This window comes from Haemaphysalis longicornis, unplaced genomic scaffold (assembly GCF_048455015.1).
Source record: "Haemaphysalis longicornis isolate Haplotype H1 unplaced genomic scaffold, Haemaphysalis longicornis Haplotype H1 scaffold_9, whole genome shotgun sequence".
Taxonomy (NCBI): Eukaryota; Metazoa; Arthropoda; class Arachnida; order Ixodida; family Ixodidae; genus Haemaphysalis; species Haemaphysalis longicornis.
This window is the reverse complement of record NW_027526460.1, coordinates 67,054,763-67,074,651: the sequence shown is the minus strand read 5'-3', so window position 1 is coordinate 67,074,651 and position 19,889 is coordinate 67,054,763. Positions and strand designations below refer to the sequence as shown.

Sequence of the window (19,889 nt, the reverse complement as noted above, 5' to 3'; positions counted from 1 at the left end):
GCGCAATTCATCTATTTTCCCGGAATTTAGGAAACAGTACATAAAAGAGCAAAACAAGTGCGCGTTCGTCAGCCATTACCCTAAATAAATTATTATTAATAGGGCACGTTGTTTGATCCAGCTGATCAACAAATAAGGCACCATTTCGGTACACAATCATGTAGCGGCACCATGAAACCAAAAAAACAAATTTAGGGAGCTGAAATAAATCTCTTTTTTCGTAAATTATTTCGTAGTTTCAACTGCACAATGGACCAATAATAGCTATATCTGTGGAGAAATGTAGGTAGGCAGTTGATGCGTAATCTACACGACCGCAAGTGGTGATGCAGATCTATGTAAATCTTGAAAAGAAAAGCAGCTGTGTGAAATCTGGTGGTGCTAGGATACGGAGCACGGAGAGACAACTGTTGTTAGAACAATAACATTAGTGACAATGGTTAAGTAGAAAGATTTGAAGTGTACGTGATCATTTGAAAAAAAAAGTGTTCCTGCTACACGTAGATGTGATACGTACACAATGTATTGTTATGAATGAGAGAACAAATGATAAGCCACGAAGTAATAACCAAGTTGCTCGAATAAATTCTGCACTACGCAGAGATCTTTGGTTCCACGGCTGGCTCTACTTTTTGGCACGTTCTTCGCCTTGAGTTTTGGTGAAAACGAGTTACGTTTTGAGCTACCACTACTGTGCCTCCTAAGACACGTAAGGTCATCTCCCTGGTTAGGCCCAAAGTATCTTGCACTGCGACAATTTTAACCGCGGAGCCTTCCCGCGCGTCGCTCAAAGAGCGGCGAATCACAGTTGAGAAAGTAAAAAAAATGGTGGAACATGCACTAGTGGGGCAGGGCTGGGGGAACCGCAGAAACGGTGGCCCGTTTCCCTTCATGGGACAGCCGGCTATTCGACCTCAATTATTTCCGAACTTGCTGCTGAAAGTTCTCTATGACTGGCATGCCCTGATCCTTTCGTCCGCAGGCTTCCATCGGCTAAGTCCAAAGCCAACGCCCACTCTACGAACTCAAAGCAAATGTGCTCTCGGTATGCGGTGACACCTCAATAGGATAGACGCCAGTTTCATAAAGCGAGGGAGCCACGTTCACTTCCGACCACGGAAAGCGTTCTTTTTTCAATTGATTGTAACTTTTTTTTTCTCCGCTGCTAACGCCGTACTCCTCAGGCCTCTGGGGCGGCGAAGTGGTTAGGTCGCCGGTTTCACGTCGTAAAGGCCCCAAGTTTGAGCCCAGGGTCCTACCTTACCACATTTCTTTCTTGAGGCTTGGAGGTTTTGTGTTGCCACAGACGAAAAACGCTCAGCCCAAACAGACCTATTGTTAAACGGTGAATAGGCAAGGAGCTGACTAGCAGGTGTGAGGAGCGCCGCGCGAAGCGCAGATGATCCGGTTGGGAGAAGCGGCAGCGATTGGCTGCGCCTAGTGATGACGTAACCTCTAACTGATGACGTAACCTCTGACGCTGGCATTCTGCTAGTTTAGTGTGACGGCGAGCGCTCGCGGCATCAGTGTCCAATCTACCGATAAGATGAAAAGACCTAAGGAAGTTCCACTCTTGGCAACAGCGCGAAAAAAGACGTGGGCGAAGGTAACGGACAGTACGAGCGCTGGACAGGACAGGACCAGCGCTCGTCCTGACCGTTTCCTTCGTCAATGTCTTTTTTCGCGCTGTTGCACAGAATGACGCCATGCCAACTTGCCCAGCTCAACACTCTGCTAAGAAAGTGCTTTCTCACTAAGGTAAAACGGCAAGTCGTGCCATTTAGCGAAGAACCAATACAACTGGCGCAGCTTGCGCTAGTGTTACAAGTTTGGTAAACTAGCAGAGCTGGCGTCCCTCGCCCTTTGTTGGAGACCTGGGTGTTGCACCTCGCAAGGATTTCGGAACATTCCACTGAAAGTATGCGTCAATTGGCAGTCATGGGACTTTGGGACCCTGGTCTGTAGATTTTAAGAATTGTGCATTTCTTGAACGGCAAATTAACTTCACTTGTTCTCTTCAAAGTTCACGATTGGAAGTCCAGGTCCATTTTGTCCGCAGGCTTTCAAATTCCCCCGAAAATTAACTGCGTGAGTATGCACTAGAACCCGCGGCAACCGGCTTAGCGAACTCGGCGTCTGTGCTCCCCAAATCAGGGGTCAGCGCACGTGAACTGCTGAGAACAGTACGCGGGGATTTCGTAAAGAACGCTGGGGAAATTGTTCACGAAAGTCGAGCTGACCAACGCCGGGCGCTCTTCACGAGGCGCACGCTCCCGTGAGGCTGATATTTTTCTCGTTATTTTTGTCTCTTAACGCTGGCCTGCGGAACTGAAATCTTAAACAGCTCTGCTGTTAGTAAAGCTAAAGCTATGTTCTCACTAATGAAGATTTGCCCTATCTGCGCGCCGCCGGCCGACACCGGCGGGGTGCCTGGCATGCCGTGAAGGACACACCAACTCCCCGTGCCGGTGGGCACGTATAGATACCCGTCCAGAACGCCCGCTCTTCAGAGTTAAGTGCCCGGCTTTTTAACTCTAAACGCACCCTCACCGAGACGCAGTAGTATTCCGTGTTGGGAATTTTCTCTTTTTCGGCGATTTTTCGGCAGTAATTTTGAATAAAAGAGAAATAGGGAATCCTCAGTAGATTAAGAGAATTTTAGAAACCATGGACTACAACGAAAAAACAATAATGTGGGTACACCGGGGCTACCATCATTTATCACTTTGTTTTCTTTTAAAAAACTCCCTTAACACTCCGTCGCGTTTATGTTGCAATATCCCTAGTTGTGTTCGCGCTGGTTACAAGCATCCAAGACCGTGTCCAATCCAGTTCATGGAACAGGAGGGAGCACAGACGAACGACTACTTTATTAACCAATATAGAAAATTATGAATTTGCGAGGGGGAGGAGGACAGCTAGAGCATGTTCCCATGTATTACACAGCCACATTCAAAAAAGTATTTCAGGTGCGCCTTATGAGGCGTCCTGCCAAAAAGAATGGCGCCAGCAAGCCCAGCGCTGAGCTCAAGTTCCCTTAGTTCCTCAACAATCTCGTCTTTTTCACATGAGCAGCTTTTTTTAGCGTAGAACTTTACATGCAAAGTAAGAACGCTGTTTCGCCCAAAAAGTGAAATCCATAGTCAAATGCTGCTCAGCGGCAGAAGTAGCGTATTTTAGTGTACACTGAAACACTTATTCTCTGAACGGCGTCTGCGCCCAGAAGGCAACCGAAGGTCGACGTATGTGGGGTTTGTTAACGCCCAAAACGGAACAGAAATCCATTCAACGATCTATTCGCTGAAAAAAAAAACAATGCATAGAAATTTTCAGGGCATTCTTGAGAAAGCTGCGGGAAAAAAGTGTATTAATATAGAGTTTTTGAACCTTGAAATTAAAACGTATCTATCAAGTACGGAAAATCACTACTTGCGATAGAGGCGTTGGAGAAGTGGAACTGGTTGCCACGATGCGTCACCAGCGCGTTATTACACCCGTTCTCCTCCATTGACCTGTGCGGCTTGCGGCACACCAAAAACTGGGTTCGGAGCAATGTGCTCAGCGGCAGCTTTACAGGGCCTTCCGATGTCGACAAACGGCGCGCGGAACAGCACGGCGGGGCTAGCGTTTACGTCATTCAAGAGCCAAGTTAACGCTATAGGAAAAGTCAAGCTACGGCTACAAAAAATTCCCTCGCACTTCCCCGAGGGGGAGAGTGTGTAAGTGCGAAAGCACGGTTGTTGATTGCGCGATTACGGTGGATATCGTGATCTTGGAGTGGAGAGGAGGCCCCCAACACCCGCAGTCACTGAGCGGAGAGAGGAGGAGGGGAGTAGCGCGCGCCCATCTCCCCCCGTTGCTAGGGAAGACGAGGAGGAAGACGAGGAGCGAGCGCGCCCGCAGCTGTTGCTATGCGGACGACGGCGGCGGACGATTCCGCCTCGCTTAAGAAGTGCATTCGCACTTAAAACCGTGAAGCTGAACAAGAGCCAGTTTATGACTTTAGAAATTTAACCAAGCTAACGATATAGAAACGCAAACTTAAAGCTGTACAAAATGGAAAGCAAGTTTATAGAAAACCAGAGCTAAAGCTAGTGAAGAGCACCAGCTATGGTCTTTTCTCAGTCTTCGTATCTCACGGAGTTAGAACGGTGGTTTTGGCTAGTTGGTGCATACTATCTTGAATTCAAAACGGTGGAATGTGTTGTCATTTCTTTTCCCGCCTTTTTTGCGCTGTTTCGAATTCGAGTTCGTATCTCAATTGAGAAGGTGCCCGAATTTCGCTGCCTTTCTCTTCAAACATAGGATATTTATCGCCAAATGTTCTGACCAAGCACACATGGTTCAGACTTTTTTGCGGCACAACTTACCTGTGCACAGTCTGTCCGCCCCAGAACACGTGCTTAAGTTCGCCTCATCTGCCTGCATGCGAGTGTGCGAGTATCTCATCCCCACTTAAGCAGGCCGCAATGGAACGAAGGTCTGAGCGCACATTCAGCGGATACCTAAACTCAAGCATTCAGGTTACTTAAAATGGCAAAAGGACACCCAGTGCCCCGTGCAAGAAAAATCTCCCGTCGGCAGCAGCGAATGGTCCCCAAAATTTGTGCGCTTTCAACCGAATAATACCATTGGCGGTACCACTAAACTGTATGCCCTGAATCCTTGAGCTGTGTAAAATAAAAAGGACATAATATATCACCGTGCGACGTGAGAACTCGAATTTTTCCCCCGTATCAGCCTATATTATATGTTTAGCGGAAATCATGTTTGCAACGCATATTGCCCAAACTTTGGGTCCCTCTTTACAGGAGATGTGACTGCTAACTTTGTGTCCGGGATACGACGAGATTTCTGCTGTTGTCATAATAAACAGAGCTACTCCTTTCAGCATCTTTCTCGAGTATTTTTTGCCAAGTTTCTATAAAACAGATTTTTTTGTTTATATACAATCAAGTAAAAAGGTGTCAATCAGATGCGAGCACAGTTTGCGTACGGTGTGCACACACTATATAAAGATTGAAGGATTTGCAAGTGTTTTCACCATTTTTTAACGGAAATACTACCGGAGATGCTTTGACTCTTACTAAAAACGTTCGCTCTGACAAGTAGGTTTTTGACAGTTAAGCGCATTTGTATAGTGGTGTATCCCAACTTTCACAAGAAAAAAATTGACAAATGGAATATGGTTTGCCAATGAAGCAATATTTATACGTCACATTTATCCACGCATAAAAATATTAGGCCTAGAATTAGCTTGACCCGACATCTTCACAGATCATTAAAGAATTCAGGAATAGAACCGCTTTCAACCTAGCTTTTTTTAGAGAAGATTACGCCTAACTACATTGAAAGAAAATTCATTAGTAACTTTTGTCACATAGTTTTGCGTTCACACAAAAACACAAAATCACGCGGTGAAACCGATCTATTTGGGGAACGCCACTTTTAGAATCCGCGGCAGACAAAAGGAATGTGTCTTTTTGTGTGTTTTTTTTTTATTTTTTTGAGCGCCATTTATATCAAAACGAATTATGTGCTTTGCTGGAGCAAGCGCAAAGCATTCAACCTTAGGTAAAATTCTAGTTATTGTCTCAGACCCCTTGTCAGTTCGCTGTCGCGGACTCCAACTATAACATAACAAATGCTTTTGTCAAACTTGCACAACGTAACAGATGGCCCTACCCAATAACTCAACAATAAATTCCTAGTTCCATGTAGACACGAGTTACGATGCCACTACATACGTATCCTCCCGTTCAGAAACTTGCCCAAAACAGCGTTTTCGCTAGTATTTTAGAATGTTCACCAGGAAAGAGTGCATGTTGATCGCATTGTTCCTAGCGACCGTTCTTGGAAGTAAACACCCTACCATTAGAGACTTGTATGAGGTAAGAGTCCTAGCTTTCTTGGGTATATAAGTAACACATGTACGCAATTACGCCTGTTGTCATTTACATTTTGTTGAATTTGTATTTCCGCTGCATCTTTCGATGTTGATCTATGTTGTGTAAATTTGTAAAATCTCCGACTAAGCATAGCTCTGGTCAGCGGATAGATAAAAAATACCCATGCAACTGTGCAATTTTTGCGGTACCATAGGTATATAGACTAAAAGTGTGCACTCGCGCCCCGCACGACGGGAGCGGGTGGAGTTCCCTGCGAGAGGACTTCGTCTTTCAGTGGACCTAAATAGGCCGTTGGTGATGGCGACGACTGAATCTACCTTGTATAATAAAGGCGTCGATGAGTGACAGTTGCGAATTCACACTAAATCCTATTTCTCAAGCCAGTGTTTTCTTCGAGAGACCGCACAAACGTACAAGGTAAAATAACGTAATGATTACAGGATCACCACTCTCCAAACGCCGATCGTTTCTTTCTATTATCATAATCACTTTTGTTCTTTTGCGTGTCCTGTAACGAGTATTATTATCTCCTTCTTTTCGTCTGAATAGAAAATGCTGAAAGATATTTTATGGATGATTCTGCAATAAGCTAAGTATCAAGAGCATGGGATAATTCATAGTTACTACCAGGGGAGTAAGGGCTATTTTACGAAGGGTAGAAACTGTTGAGTATGCGTTAAAACTTGCAGCTTTCAGGACTTCTGACGTCAGACGGTGGCTGAAACGTCCAGTACCATAAGACAAAGGAATGCCAATTTTAGTCGATACAGCGTGATGACGTTATACATCCTTAAAAATGTGATGTTCTGCCTGAATTGTTGCGACTTCGTATTCTCGCACAACTTATACACAGTGATGTAGTCGTCAAAAAAGCAGCACACTCTTGCTACTCTGCAGGCATTCATAGCTACTTCCAGGTGGTGGCACCGTTATCCGGTCACTGTTACCACCATCAACTTCTTCGCCGCCCTGTCCCACTCCACTCTTGATGATTATGCTTTTCAAATTACCCGCCTTCGCAGTGCTCACGCGCCTCCTGCGAGAAACTGCGCCAGAGGGAGTTCTGTTCTTTTTGTGCTTGCTTTAATTTCGTATGCCGGAGCTTTTTTCGTCCTCTCGAACGCGTACATTTTTTTTCCAGTGTCTGGAGCCCTTCTGCGTCATTTCGAACGTGTCATTGGTTTCTGGCGCGGCAGGAGACTTTCTGTGCAATTTCGAACGTGCCATTTGTTTTTTTCGCGGCCGGTTTTTTGGGTTACCATCGTAAAAACCAACCCCAACGAGCGTTCGTAACTAAATGGACTGGGGGATGCCTGTTAAATACGTAGATTTTGCCTGAAATCTACCTGCACTTTTCTTTGCGCTAAACAACGGGGAGATGTATGACAAGCAGCAGTAGTTGACGAGCTTCGAAAGGTTATGGCTATTAAAACTGCGTGGTTTTCGAAGCCTCAGCGTGAATCCCTGACGACGGTTCATCATGGCTCTACTTGGGTCCGTTATCTCGCTGCGGCGCATGATTCCGGCAGTCGCTTGGCATCGACCGTTAGCAGCTACGACGATAAGGAGAGCCCCTAAAGTGCTATACTTAAAATACAGCATATCAATGAAGCCTCGTCCGATGATTTCCACATATGTTGGATACTAATGGCGCCAACACTGTCTAGCACCCCTTCGGCTGCTTCACAGTTGAAAGAGGCTGCAATTTCGACTTTCCACTTGATTTGTACATTGCTTGCCCCTTTTAGTTGCTGCTGTACGAGAAAAGCGGAAACTTCCTCTGCGCCTTCAAATCAAAACGGGTCGTCAATTGGTAACATTGCTATCGACTCCTGAAATAATTCCAGATTGCTCAATCTGTTTTTTTTTTAACTAAACAATTTTTTTCCGGAAACCGGCTAGAAGTCCACCAAACCTGCGTTTCTGCCAACGATTTTCCAGATAACTCGAAAAATAGCGCTGGTCTCCTTCAACTGCATAAAAGCATTGCAACAATCCGCGGATTTCTTGTCCTCTCTACTTTTTCAGCCCTTCTATTGTCCCTACTGTATCCAAAAATAGTTGGGGAACATCTGGGGTTAAGAGATATTGTGACACTCTTTCAGGTTTCCACAGCTTGTCCACTATTTTATACGTACAGAGTACTGAACCGCACATTTAGGCAAATCATTTCAGAAATGCAAACAACTCATAAATGTTCCTAAAAGCACTTTAGTATATTATACATACTTTTTCCCTGTGGACCCGCTCCTCTCGTCAACGTAGCCGTACATGTGCGTTTATTTGTGAGTGCAGGACTCTATTGACCGGGCTAGAATGCGTGAAATTAGATTGGACCCCACTTCAAAAAGGCCGTTTTAATATATGGCGCAATCAAAGGTTACACTGACTCATCCCTCTTGGCAACACAAAATGCCTAGATCATTTGTATTTGTTGCACAAAGCAAGCTTTTCTTAAAAAGGTCATTCGGGGAAGAACAGTTGTACGCACCAACCATTCTGGAGTGGTATCTCAATACTTTCCGTCGAAAATGTATTCTTCCGTGCAGTCTTTCCGCTTGCGTCACACACTAAGAAAAAAAACGTTTCTTACAGTCTCTGAACACCAATAAACCCAACTGGCTTTGGTGGAGAAGTTATGATGAGAGTCCCCTCGGGGATCAAGGAGTTTGTGTGAGAGACAAAAAGGATTTTTTAAACAATACTGACTATACCTTCCAGCGGCTGTTTTTGTGGAATGGCCGCCTGTGAGTATCTTCATCGACCGCTGGCAATATTACTAAAGATACAATATTGCTACGGAAAAGATCATCCTGATTCACGTAGAAATAAGCTATATACTGCAGTTTTTGCTTAAAAAACGTTGCTGGCACACACCTCATTCAATATTTCTTAAACGACCCCGAAAAGTGCACTTCATCTCGTTTACGCTTAACTGCTGTTAAACTTACTTCTGCACAACCTTGAAGCAAAATGCCTAAATTTTTGCATTGCTCGTCAACGGCATTTCTAACACAAAAAAGCGTAAAAAATGTATAACATAAAATGGGCAAGGAAGTGTCATTCGGAGCAACTATGGACCGGTTCTTTTTTCCTAGATTCGTCGGTCTGCTTCTGTGATATCAACACCGCATTTTTAACTACTTAATTATTTAGTAGCTTCTGAGTGCGGGAGGTGCTGCTAGTTATATCATTGTGTAAGGCATCCGCTGCGTTCGAACTATTGCAAAGCGCAATTTGTATTAACCACATACTTCCAACACACAATAAACATACAGCATTTGATAGGTAATTTGCCTACTGGCCTCCTTAAGAATCTACCTAACTGCCGCCATTCCAGCGAGGAAAGAACAAATCTATCAACTAATAAATTATAGAAACTAATTTTAAAGTCCAATTAGGAGCAACCTGAGCGACGGTACTTATTTAAAACTCGCTTTTCGTATATGCTCATTATCAGACACCTTACTTTGAGCTCTTTAACATTTTTAGCAAAAGACAAATGAGAGATGTTTTGTTCTTTCAAGTTTGATGTTTGTCTTATTCTTTGCACCGCACACACCTCTTACCGCTTCATCATCATCACCAGCCTATCTATGCCCGCTGCACCAGACATCTACGACTTTTGGTAATATACTGTCAAACCTGTATTCCACCATACTTCCGTCGTTCCAAAAAGTTTTAATTGCTAAGTGATATGTATATTTTGAGTATACCTAAGTTCCTAAATATTATAGGGTCTTCCAAACAACTGCGAGTATCTTGTCCATATTGCGCTCATGAGCTCACCCATTCGAACTAAACAAATATTTTTATTTTAAACGCAATGCCTTGGAATATCAGTCAGTTTCCAAGAAACAATACTGCTGGAGTAGCGACTATTTCCTCTAGCCGTCTTCCCTTTTTCCTTTACATTACTGACCCGTTGTATTTTGCCTTTGACCATATTTCGTGTACCTCGCAGTGTTGGCTGAAAGGTTTCTTTTGAACAAATTGTGCGTGGTTCGGCCTGAAGTTTTAGCTTTATAATGTTGGATACCCTTAGGACCCTCACGACAATTCTTTTCGTCCTTTGGGACATAACAAAATAGTAATACCAACGGGCACTTGTCTCACAGACGCGACATTTTTAAATATTCCTTTTATTTGGAAGCTTTAAAAGTGGTCTGAAAAATTAAATGAACAAAATATTGGACGTTCCATATTTAGGTAATGAAAGGTCGAGCAGATAATGTCAGTATATTCAAGCATACAATTGTGGCTGTTAATGCTTCCGATGCATTTATTTCAACACGTGGAAAAAAGTGCTAAGCGAACCAATTCTCGTCAACAGGTTTAAGCGCAGAAAACAAAACAGCAGCTCGAAATTTTCCCCCCAATTTATGAACAAGGAGTACAAGACCACCCAAGCAGTTATTATAATGAAGCGATTCTTACAGCCGTAGTGTCTAATTCGCAAACCTCGCGCGTCATCATAACCGTCACCGTTTTGCTTTATATAAAGGGGGGCGACTGGTTCCACCCATAGAGTTTCTCACTAGCTTGTTCCACCACGATAACATCGACATCGCCATCATTCTCCTTTTTTATTGACGTCTTCTTTACTCTGTTACTATGTCTCAGGGAGTTGTCCAATAGCGCTTAATAGGGGCTATGTGCGCTTTATTACCGCAAATGTGTTTTCCGCCTCGCCTGACTGCTACTTTTTCCAGCAAGTCCACACTAGTCGTATTCCTCATTAGTAACCCAGCTCCTAGTGATACCTAAACCCAAGGCTTTAGGCACGCATGAAAAACAGACATGGAACTGTGCTGGCGTCACGTATCGGTTCTATTCTCATACTCCATGGTTCATTGGTTCGGTTTCTACGCAGACGCAAATTTATCCAGTATTGTTTTTAAATTGGGTTTTTCAAGCGGTGTGCCGGTGTTTAATAGAAACTTTGGCGGCAATACGAAAGTTCTTACCTTGTTCAAACGTTATTCCACCGTCGTCCTTCTTATGGACAAATTTTGTGCCAGAACGGCGACACATTTCTGAAACATCTCATTATAAAAAAAGTTTTGTGATACTTGGCTACCTAGCTTGTGGACTAAATTGTTCCTGAAACGTAAACAAAACGTTCTTATATACACAATTGATGACAAGTTCCACAGCTGGAAGTAAGAGGTCAAATATGTGTTTTCAGAAAAATTTTGTATGTATACTTTTGTGCATGATGTGAAAACATATTTAGGAAATTATATAAGTAGAGTCTTCAGAAATCAATTGGTATGTAAATGCCTATGCTGATGCTTGCTATTGTATTTATAAGGTACCAGAAACCTAAAAAAACTGAACTTTGTTTATGAAGCACCCGCTGTTTAATTTGCACCATTTGCTCTCAGAAAAAATATTTCTTTTGTTTGCATTCAGCCAAAGCAAGTACTTAACTGCCAAGCTTGTCAAAGGAAAGGAAAGTGTGCCTTTCAAGGGGGTCCATAGAAAGAAAGGTAAAGTCAGTTGGTCTTTACTCGGGCACTTAGTATGTATATGCACCCATGGGACACACACAAAGGCCTTACTTTATGTAAAATAATCGCACCCTCAACAGCGAAACTAACTACCCGGAAAAAACGTGAAATAATCGCGGTTTTCTTATTACCATTTATGTTTGAACCAAAAGGACAATCATAGCAATGCAACAAACAAAACAATTGAGTCAAGCTAATTGTTCGTTCTACTTTTACTGACCGTCGAAAAATAATTGCGCTCCATGAATATCTGAACAGTGTCACAAAATAGACGCGCGTGTATGCCATAAACAATATGCTTGCGATTGCTTTGACCAACGTGACCTATAGGTATTACTTCTACCTGCTGAGGTCAGTAAATTGTACCGAATTCACTGAGAACGAAAAAGAGTTACCCAAATATTCAAAAATTCTTACATCTGCAAAATGATATCAGAGGTGGTAAGAGTAAAGTAAGAGTAAAGTAGGCTTTCATCTTACAACTTAGGAGCAATTAACGACTCATGTGGGGAAAAGTTTCCCCCATCGATCTACGGGCAGGAAGCGGTAGACAAAGAGATTGTAATATGTAAAAATGTAGATGTTTTGAATTCAAGTAATTGTGCTTCTCTGTATTAGCGCTTCATGTTTTCTGACAAATTTATGCTCGAAATTGTTTCCATCCAATATTTTAGAGTGGCGCGAACACAGCGAAATAAACTCGAAATTATGAGGATTTCGGGATTTACAAAAAAAATGCACTGCGTGAAACACTGAATTCCGTAAAAACGAAAACCAACAGAAACACCCTCCGCATTTCACATAGAAAATTCTATAACAAACATTGCTAGTTATAAAGAACATTAGTGTATGGAACGTTATACATAACGTCGTCTAGCTCATCGCGGTATTGAGGTGTTTTCATACTCGGATTAGGTCATTTATTTGTTATCCTCCATAAAACCCTCTCCGTCCGTTATCTAAAATTGGTTAGTATTACATCAGACGAGCTGTGAATTGTAATTGGAGTGTAACAAGTTCCAAACCTCAACATAAATTTATATCGAATACGATTTCCAAAAACAGGCAACGGCTGCCCGGGCTGCCAAGCGGGATGATGGAAATAAACTTCACCGTATTCACCACTGATTCTTTAAATATGGGATTGGCAGCCAAGATCAATACTAACACTAGCAGTTCCCTCAATCGGCTGAGAGCGCACACACAGAGATATGCCACTTTAAAGTACGGTCTTATAATTTTTATATTGGCATAACATTTTTTACCCAAACGATATCATCATTGTTTGTACTTAATAACACTTTGGGCCGTATTCTGACTCCCTCCACTCCATTTGCTCCCTCGACTCGGCTGAGGACAGCATTCCGGCAATGCTGAATACGGGGAAGTCGATTTGAAGGCTCTCCTCCACTGGGGGCTCTAGTGGATGAATGACTCAGAATACCAGGGCATTTCTCATTTAGGCTTCTTCGCAGGTCAAACGTTCGCTAATATAAATCACAGCGTATAAAAAAGTAGGGGAATGATAGAATATACGTCCGTGAGGGGGAAAATTTTACAGGTTGTTTTCTTTTTAGGCTCACCGGTATTATTCCAACTGAGATACTGGAGTAGGTTTGAGCGGTGTTCTGTTTTCACCACACCTTTATACGGTAAGTTTAAAACTCTAAATACAACTTTACTTATTCATCGGTTTTCGCAACGCCACTTCTGATATCACCACAAAGGCGTACGACGAATGGTACATTATGCAAAGTATAGCTTCCATGTGGAAACCTTCTTTCGCTGCTTTTTGCAATATACTTTGCCCGCCAATAAAGCAGAATAAGGCATGATCCAATCATCCTGAATACAATGTTGCAAGGCAGTCAGGAGCAGGTACGTTTAACATTGGGATTTCAAGAAGTCCACCTTATTGTGATGCTACAATAAATTGTTGGACTATTTTTGTCGCAAATTAACTGAGGGACGTAAAAGGTTCTTCTCTGCAAAAGCAGAAAAAAGTATTAAATTATTTGTCCTCGTTAGTGAAAAAAATGGCGCAGCTTGCACCAGTGGTGGAAGGTTGGAGAAACAGCGGAGCTGGGGGTCCACCTAGCTTTTTCCGTTTTTTCTAGGCTGTACGCGGCATTGCTAGGCTTTCCTAACCTTTGCGAGCTCAGTACTCGAGATTTTCTGCTGTCCGCCACCGTTTTGGCGCGGCTACTTGGGCGCAACACTCGAGGTTGGATCGTAGCCGTCTGATCAGTCATCTAGCAGCGACACAACGACGTTCGCGCTGCGCTCGTGCTTCCTTGAGAGTTACATACTTCTTACGCCTACCAATGTTTGGCGAGAGTCTAAGCGATGTGCTCTGCGCGAAGACGTCAGGCGGCGGTGTGTGTCACCGGCACCGCACCACCAACGTTATAGCTAGACAAGGTTTGTTTCCGCCTATGCAGCTGCGAAATTTATGCGAGGATCGGCGCTGCGTGCCGGGCGGCTCGCGCGGCATAATTTTTTGTGGGTATTTTTGTTTGCTAACGCCAGCAACGTAAGCTCAAGCCTAAACAGCTCTACTGTTATAACATTCTTTAATTCATAAAGTGAGTGAGTTTAGGCTTTTATGCTAGCTAACAATTAGAACTGTAGCACTCTAAGGTTTCCCTACAATTTCCGGGTTCCTCACATGTCTTGAAAGTTTAGTATATGTAAGTTTAATCAACTGCAGAAACCAAAGAGCTTTTCGCAACGTTTTCATAAATTCCGCGCTGCTGCTTGCAGGACTTTAGGAGAGAGCTTCGTGTATTGAAGCAAACAGAATGTAAGAAATCTGGCTGGTACAACATTTAAATTCAACGATATGCAATAGTTATGCATAAACACAGTCTCTTCTCTTGTAAGGAATTCTCATTATTTTTAGATACCTTAGCTTCCTAATCTCCAGCTCGGGGTTCTCATTTAGTTCGACGCCACCTAGTTGCCACTAAAACACAAATATTACAAGTTCATTTAAAAGATCAGATGTTACTTCTTTGTCCCACCGAATTTTGCTTGGCTTTTTATCCCAATATCTATTTGCCATTTCATCCTTTTGAAAATATAAGCTACTTACTTTCAAAACAGTGCGTTAAAATCACTTTGAATATCCTAAAACTATAAACTAAAACTGCGTCGTCCACCAGCAGCGAAAGAATCCTTAATATGGACGCAGCCGGTGCAGTGAAGTGAAATATTCATTCCGAGATTACTGCTTATCAGTAAACGCACCCCTTTTTCAATATAGTCATGATAAGGCTTTTTATGTTCACAGATGTACGAAAGGCTCTGTGAAAGTTGTCCACCCACTTATTTTGGGGGTTTTTAATTAGCCGGGTATATCTGTTCCGAAAACGTTTTTTTTTCCTCCATTGCGTCCTTGGTCTTCCCTCATTTAGTGTTTCCTCTCTCGGCAGCCATTCTACTTAAGAAATGCTGAACGTGCTTTTTGTCTCCGGAAACCCACCTCATTCCCAACACCGCTTTCCTTGATTAATTGGATCTCTATATATCCTACTTTGTATTGTTTGGTAATGCACGGTTAATTTTCTAATCCCAAGAAACTAACGCTCAACCATTTTTTTCTTCGGGCTGTTGGCCAGATCTTACATATGCTTCCAGTCTTCAGGGGAGACTCCAAGCTACATGAAGTGCAATTTTCGTGGATCCCAGCCTTGTCAGTGGCAATTTCAGTTACCGGATTTCAGAATACTCACCTAATTCATCCGTTTGCTTACAGTCATTGTATTTAATTTCCTTTGCATGCTTTGAATTAGTACTAATAACGTGCCGAAAAGACATATAATCACTTAATTTTTTAATTCCTTGGTTACTTACCCTGACGATATTTTCGTTCTTTTGATTAAAGCTACGACTGTACTGCAGAATCCTATAGTGACCATAATTTTGCTTTTTCTATATTATCTGATCAATGATTCAATTCTTTCAGCTGCTTACAGAACAAGATCATCCGACTTTGTTTTCGTAAGAGCTAAGGTGATGTTTTCAGGCGATGTCTAAATGCCAGGCGCTGTGTACTAAATTGACACATAAAATTGTACCATCAAACATTGTAATTGTTAAGTTCGCCTGTGCCCAATATCAGAACAGCGAACTTCGCTTCTACTACGTTGTTCAATCCTTCCACGAATCAATTGATAAGGTTCATTTGATCGACACTATTCTCCTTACAAATTATTAATTTGAATTAGAATGTTGCTTTGGCACCCGCCACGGTGGCTCAGTGGCTAAGGCGTTGTGCTGCTGAGCAAGAGAACGCAGGTTCGATTCTCGGCCCTGGCGGCCGCTCTTTCGATGGAGGCGAAAAGCAAGAACGCCAGCGTGTTGTAGATATCGCTGCATGTTAATTATGGATCTGGGTAATTAGGTATTAATTAAAATTATTCCGCATCCCTCCCCTAAGGCGCGTCTCTCATTGCCTGTGTAGTGTCGGTGCGTTAAACCCTACAATGAATCAATGAATCTGTTTGGCGAAGCACGCCGTTGCGTGAATTATTGGTTACATCCCGGAAGCCTTTTCACCGCACAAACCCGAAAACACATGCACCACGTAAAAATAAGTTACCTTCTACGCTTTTCATTTTATTGCCTGCCAATAGGTTGGTCTTCCATTGAGGAGAATCAGGGGGCGAGTTAGAATGGAGTGTCATGTGTCAAGGGCACCCCCTGAGAGGAGATGCATCAACCCCCCCCCCCCCCACAAAAAAAAAGAACAAAGAAACAGATATTGAAGTGCGCGCCAAGACCGCACGACTTTACGAACGCCGCACCGCAACACTGCAGCACCATGGCCAAATAAGGTAGCGCATAGGACAGCCCATCCGAGAACACCGCGAAGGAGCCAAGGGACACGGTAACAAAATATGAACATGAAAAGCCGACAGCCAATCAGAGCGTGCTGCGATAGAAGCCAGAGGTGTTAAAAGCGGAAAGCACAAGGAGAAGGGGGGAAGCAAGAAACCGGGATGAGGAAGGAGCATGTAAGCTCCAGGTAACGAGCCAGGGGGACGCTGCCAGGCCAACGACTATGGCTACCAAGCCTGGGCAGGAGCAGGCCGACCTCGCACCGGCTGTGGCGTCCTAGTCGTACCAAAAACCTGCATCTGCGTGGCCTCAGCGGCGGCAGTCGTGCGTTTGCGGCCGGCGTCCACCCTCCGTCGACCTTCGCTTCGAAGTCCGCGAAGGGCTGCGTTCAGTCCAGGACCCACGTGGGGTCCTCCAGCGGCAGCGGCTATCACGGGGTAGCCACCAAAGAACTACTGTTGGACGCGCAGTGCAAACGCCGTCCAAACGACGACCAAGCGTAGCGACGCCGGCACCACCACGAGAGACGACGGCAACCACAGCGTCACGGCCCCGCAAGGGTGCGACACTTCAGCGCCGAAGACCGGGGTAGGCCAGTCCAGTAGTGACACGTCATATAGGACACAACTAGGTAGTTGTGGTGGTAGAGATAATACTTGAGTCAGGATGAGTAACTAGAAACGTCTGGACAGAAGTCCTTGGGTTGGATTGTACAGGATATTTATTGGGGGCACTTTTTTGTTTGATTGATTGTGTGCCGCTATATTTAGTTAAGAGATTTGTTTGGATTGGTTAAGGGACGGTTATTGCTTCAGCGATTCGATTTAGTGTTCTCTGTGTCTGTTCATCAAATGTGTGTTTTTTAACCCCTTCACGTCACAAGGAGTCTGGGGAAAGATTCTGGGGTTCCCACGGTTTCACTGATTCAATATGGGGAAATACGGTAGCACAAAAATCGAGTTTGGCACCGCCAGGATTCTGTGCGTACACTTAAATTTATATATTTTAACAAATAACACGTACCTTCTCAGTTCGTGCATCCACTAGAGCGATTTTTTCCTGGTGCGTCAAACAGTGCGAAAAGATATCATACAAGGCGCTTTAAGACACAAAATGTCCCGTATAATAGAAGCGTACCCTGATAACCGCTGTCTTTTTAAGTATTCGTTATTTGTTCAGCTGGAAGAAAATTATTACTTTCTGGTTGTTTTATCTAAGAAAATTATATTTATTTTTCAGGACAGCTACAGTGTGAAATGTACGTCTGGACATCGAATCTTTTCGGCTTTTTCCCAATGTGTAAAAAGGTCTACAAAAGATACTGCCCGGGCATACATCATAAAATCTTCAGTATAACTTGCCTGGATCGAACAAAAGTGTAAAGTACCAATACAGCACAATAAATGGGGGTTTTGGACTGCTCCCTCCAATTGACTACTTTATTCCGCATTATTATTTAGAGTGTCGAATTTCAGCATTGTTTCAAGGGTTTAAGAAGATCGACAAAATCGATGTTTGCTTTCAGAGGCCCAGGGGCACTCTGTGCCCCCTGCACGTGTTTCCGCATTATACGAAGCTTTTGCTTTTCATACGGCCGTGTGTCTCCAGACATGGAACCCAGATATAAAACCCAATACCAAGTGTGTTATCTTCGCACGCATTGTGATTGTTTTCTTCAGGTGTAATCACTAGACCTGCTGAGAGCTGGCACAGCAGCTACTGGCGTAATAACACCGCAGGAGCCTTGCAGCGTTCAAGGGCCTTTGCGTAAGCTCTATCTGCTAAGAAGCCAAGGGTTATTATAGGTCTCTCTGTCACACCGAGACAATCAACCAAAATATTAGAAAAACGCGATACCGAAGCACTCGCATTGCCGTGTACTGAGCGTAGATATGGGGAGAACCCAGCGTAGCGCTATCGAAGGGCGGAGCTTCTGCTCTCGAGGACGAACGACCCGACCGTTGGCGGCGGAGGCGCCGTGATTTCGTCGGCTCATGGGGCAGCTGCCCGCGACGAAAGTTCTACAGCGATTCCAGACACTGTTTTTATTACTTTTTATTTACATTGGACGCGAAAACGCGCCGGAGACTCGAAAAGCCCACTGAACGAGCCTCACGGTCGCTGTGCAGGCGGCGGCCACGTCCGCGAAGTGACGCAGGCCGGCGCAGGTATCTCAAGCGATATCTTGTTACCGCTGCACTATTTTGGACCCAAGGCCCAACCATGGCAGCTTATATGAGAAAGGAGTTTTTGATGCGATGGCGGGTTGCATTAAATATTGTCATCTGCACCGCTTACGAGAGCGGCAATTGAATATCCGCCGCAGTGCTAAGCTGAACACATCTGTAGGCGGACCTGTAGGCAGACCGGCTGGCTGCTCCCAGCGCGCGTCTTGCCACCCACTGTCGCGAACGTCGCGCGTCGTTCTCTAGCCGCGGCAGCATTTGCACTCGCAGCGCCTGCGTCACGTCCACGATCGCTTTTTAATTAAGCGGCTCACGTGATCCGTACGTGGGGAATTCGCAGAAACTGTTGGCGACGCGGATTCGACAGTGCTACGGCAGCTCTGCTCTGTGATATCCCTTCGACGGTCCCGTGGTCAGCTTTGTTCACACAAAATCCATCGCTTCGCGGCACCCGCTGAAACGGAAACTGCGAATGGCCGCATTGAAAATACATCTAATTAAACAATCTTCGCACGCTGAAGCAAATGCGGTTTCTACAGGTGATGAGTAGGTCACTAGCTACTTATCGCAACAAAAGTACAAAATGCAAAATTTTTCTGTCAGTGCCCTTTTAAAGCGCTTCCCATGGTCGGAGTAGAACCTGGGTAGGTCGCTTTATGAAGCCAAATTCCGTCCGATTGTGCCATTCCGGTACAGTGGAAACAGCTTGTGTTTGTAGAAGGGGGTGCATGGACGTGCGTCATTAGATACAAAATGCACCCCTCCGAAACACGATGACGTTGGTTGAACGCTAGGTAAAGCCATGAAATGTTTGTATCAGTAACGCAGAAGAGCACGCAATCGCAGTGCAGCAAATCACCCCGAAAAGAAATACGTTACCTGTATGGTAAGGTGGTGTCATGTGGTGCCGCTGGCTTGCACATTGATCAGTTTGGTGTTGGACTTGATTTTGGAAAGCTTCGCATTCCTCCGTCCTTGTCGTTTCGACAGAGGGTCAGTTAGTTTGCATTAACCCCATCTGATGCAGCTCCAAAAATCAGTTACATATCAACGGCTATATTTGCTGACCATCCTGTCTCTGCGGTTTATCTAGCAACGTCCACATCAAAAGCTCTCGCGATTGTCTCTACTGCAGATATTCTGGCTAAAAATGAGTGAAAGCATTCAGTGTACTTCTTCGCCTATTAGCTGAATAAAACTTCGAAAAACTGCAGTTTTATTGTAGTGGACTAACACGGGATTTTCGGTTTCCCTACCGTAGAAGACAAAGTAGTGCCAGGAGCGGGGAATTTCAGAATATTTACACCTCTACTATTAACCATGTAATTATGCGAAATCGATAAAACTCAGTGTTATGTCACAGTCTTCATAGCGACTAGTTACCACGTAACGGATTCTTGAAAGCAAAGATTAAAAGAGATGCAGACATTTTCCATAAC

General features: G+C 44.1%; 1 long non-coding RNA gene across 1 annotated transcript; it reads left to right on the top strand.

The window, feature by feature from the left end:
* Nucleotides 1–8,330: 8,330 nt before the first annotated feature.
* Nucleotides 8,331–17,706, top strand: LOC144152766 (uncharacterized). Its single transcript, XR_013319221.1, has 4 exons — nucleotides 8,331–8,656; nucleotides 11,325–11,401; nucleotides 13,000–13,074; nucleotides 17,504–17,706. It is a non-coding gene; the product is annotated as an uncharacterized LOC144152766 (long non-coding RNA).
* Nucleotides 17,707–19,889: the final 2,183 nt, after the last annotated feature.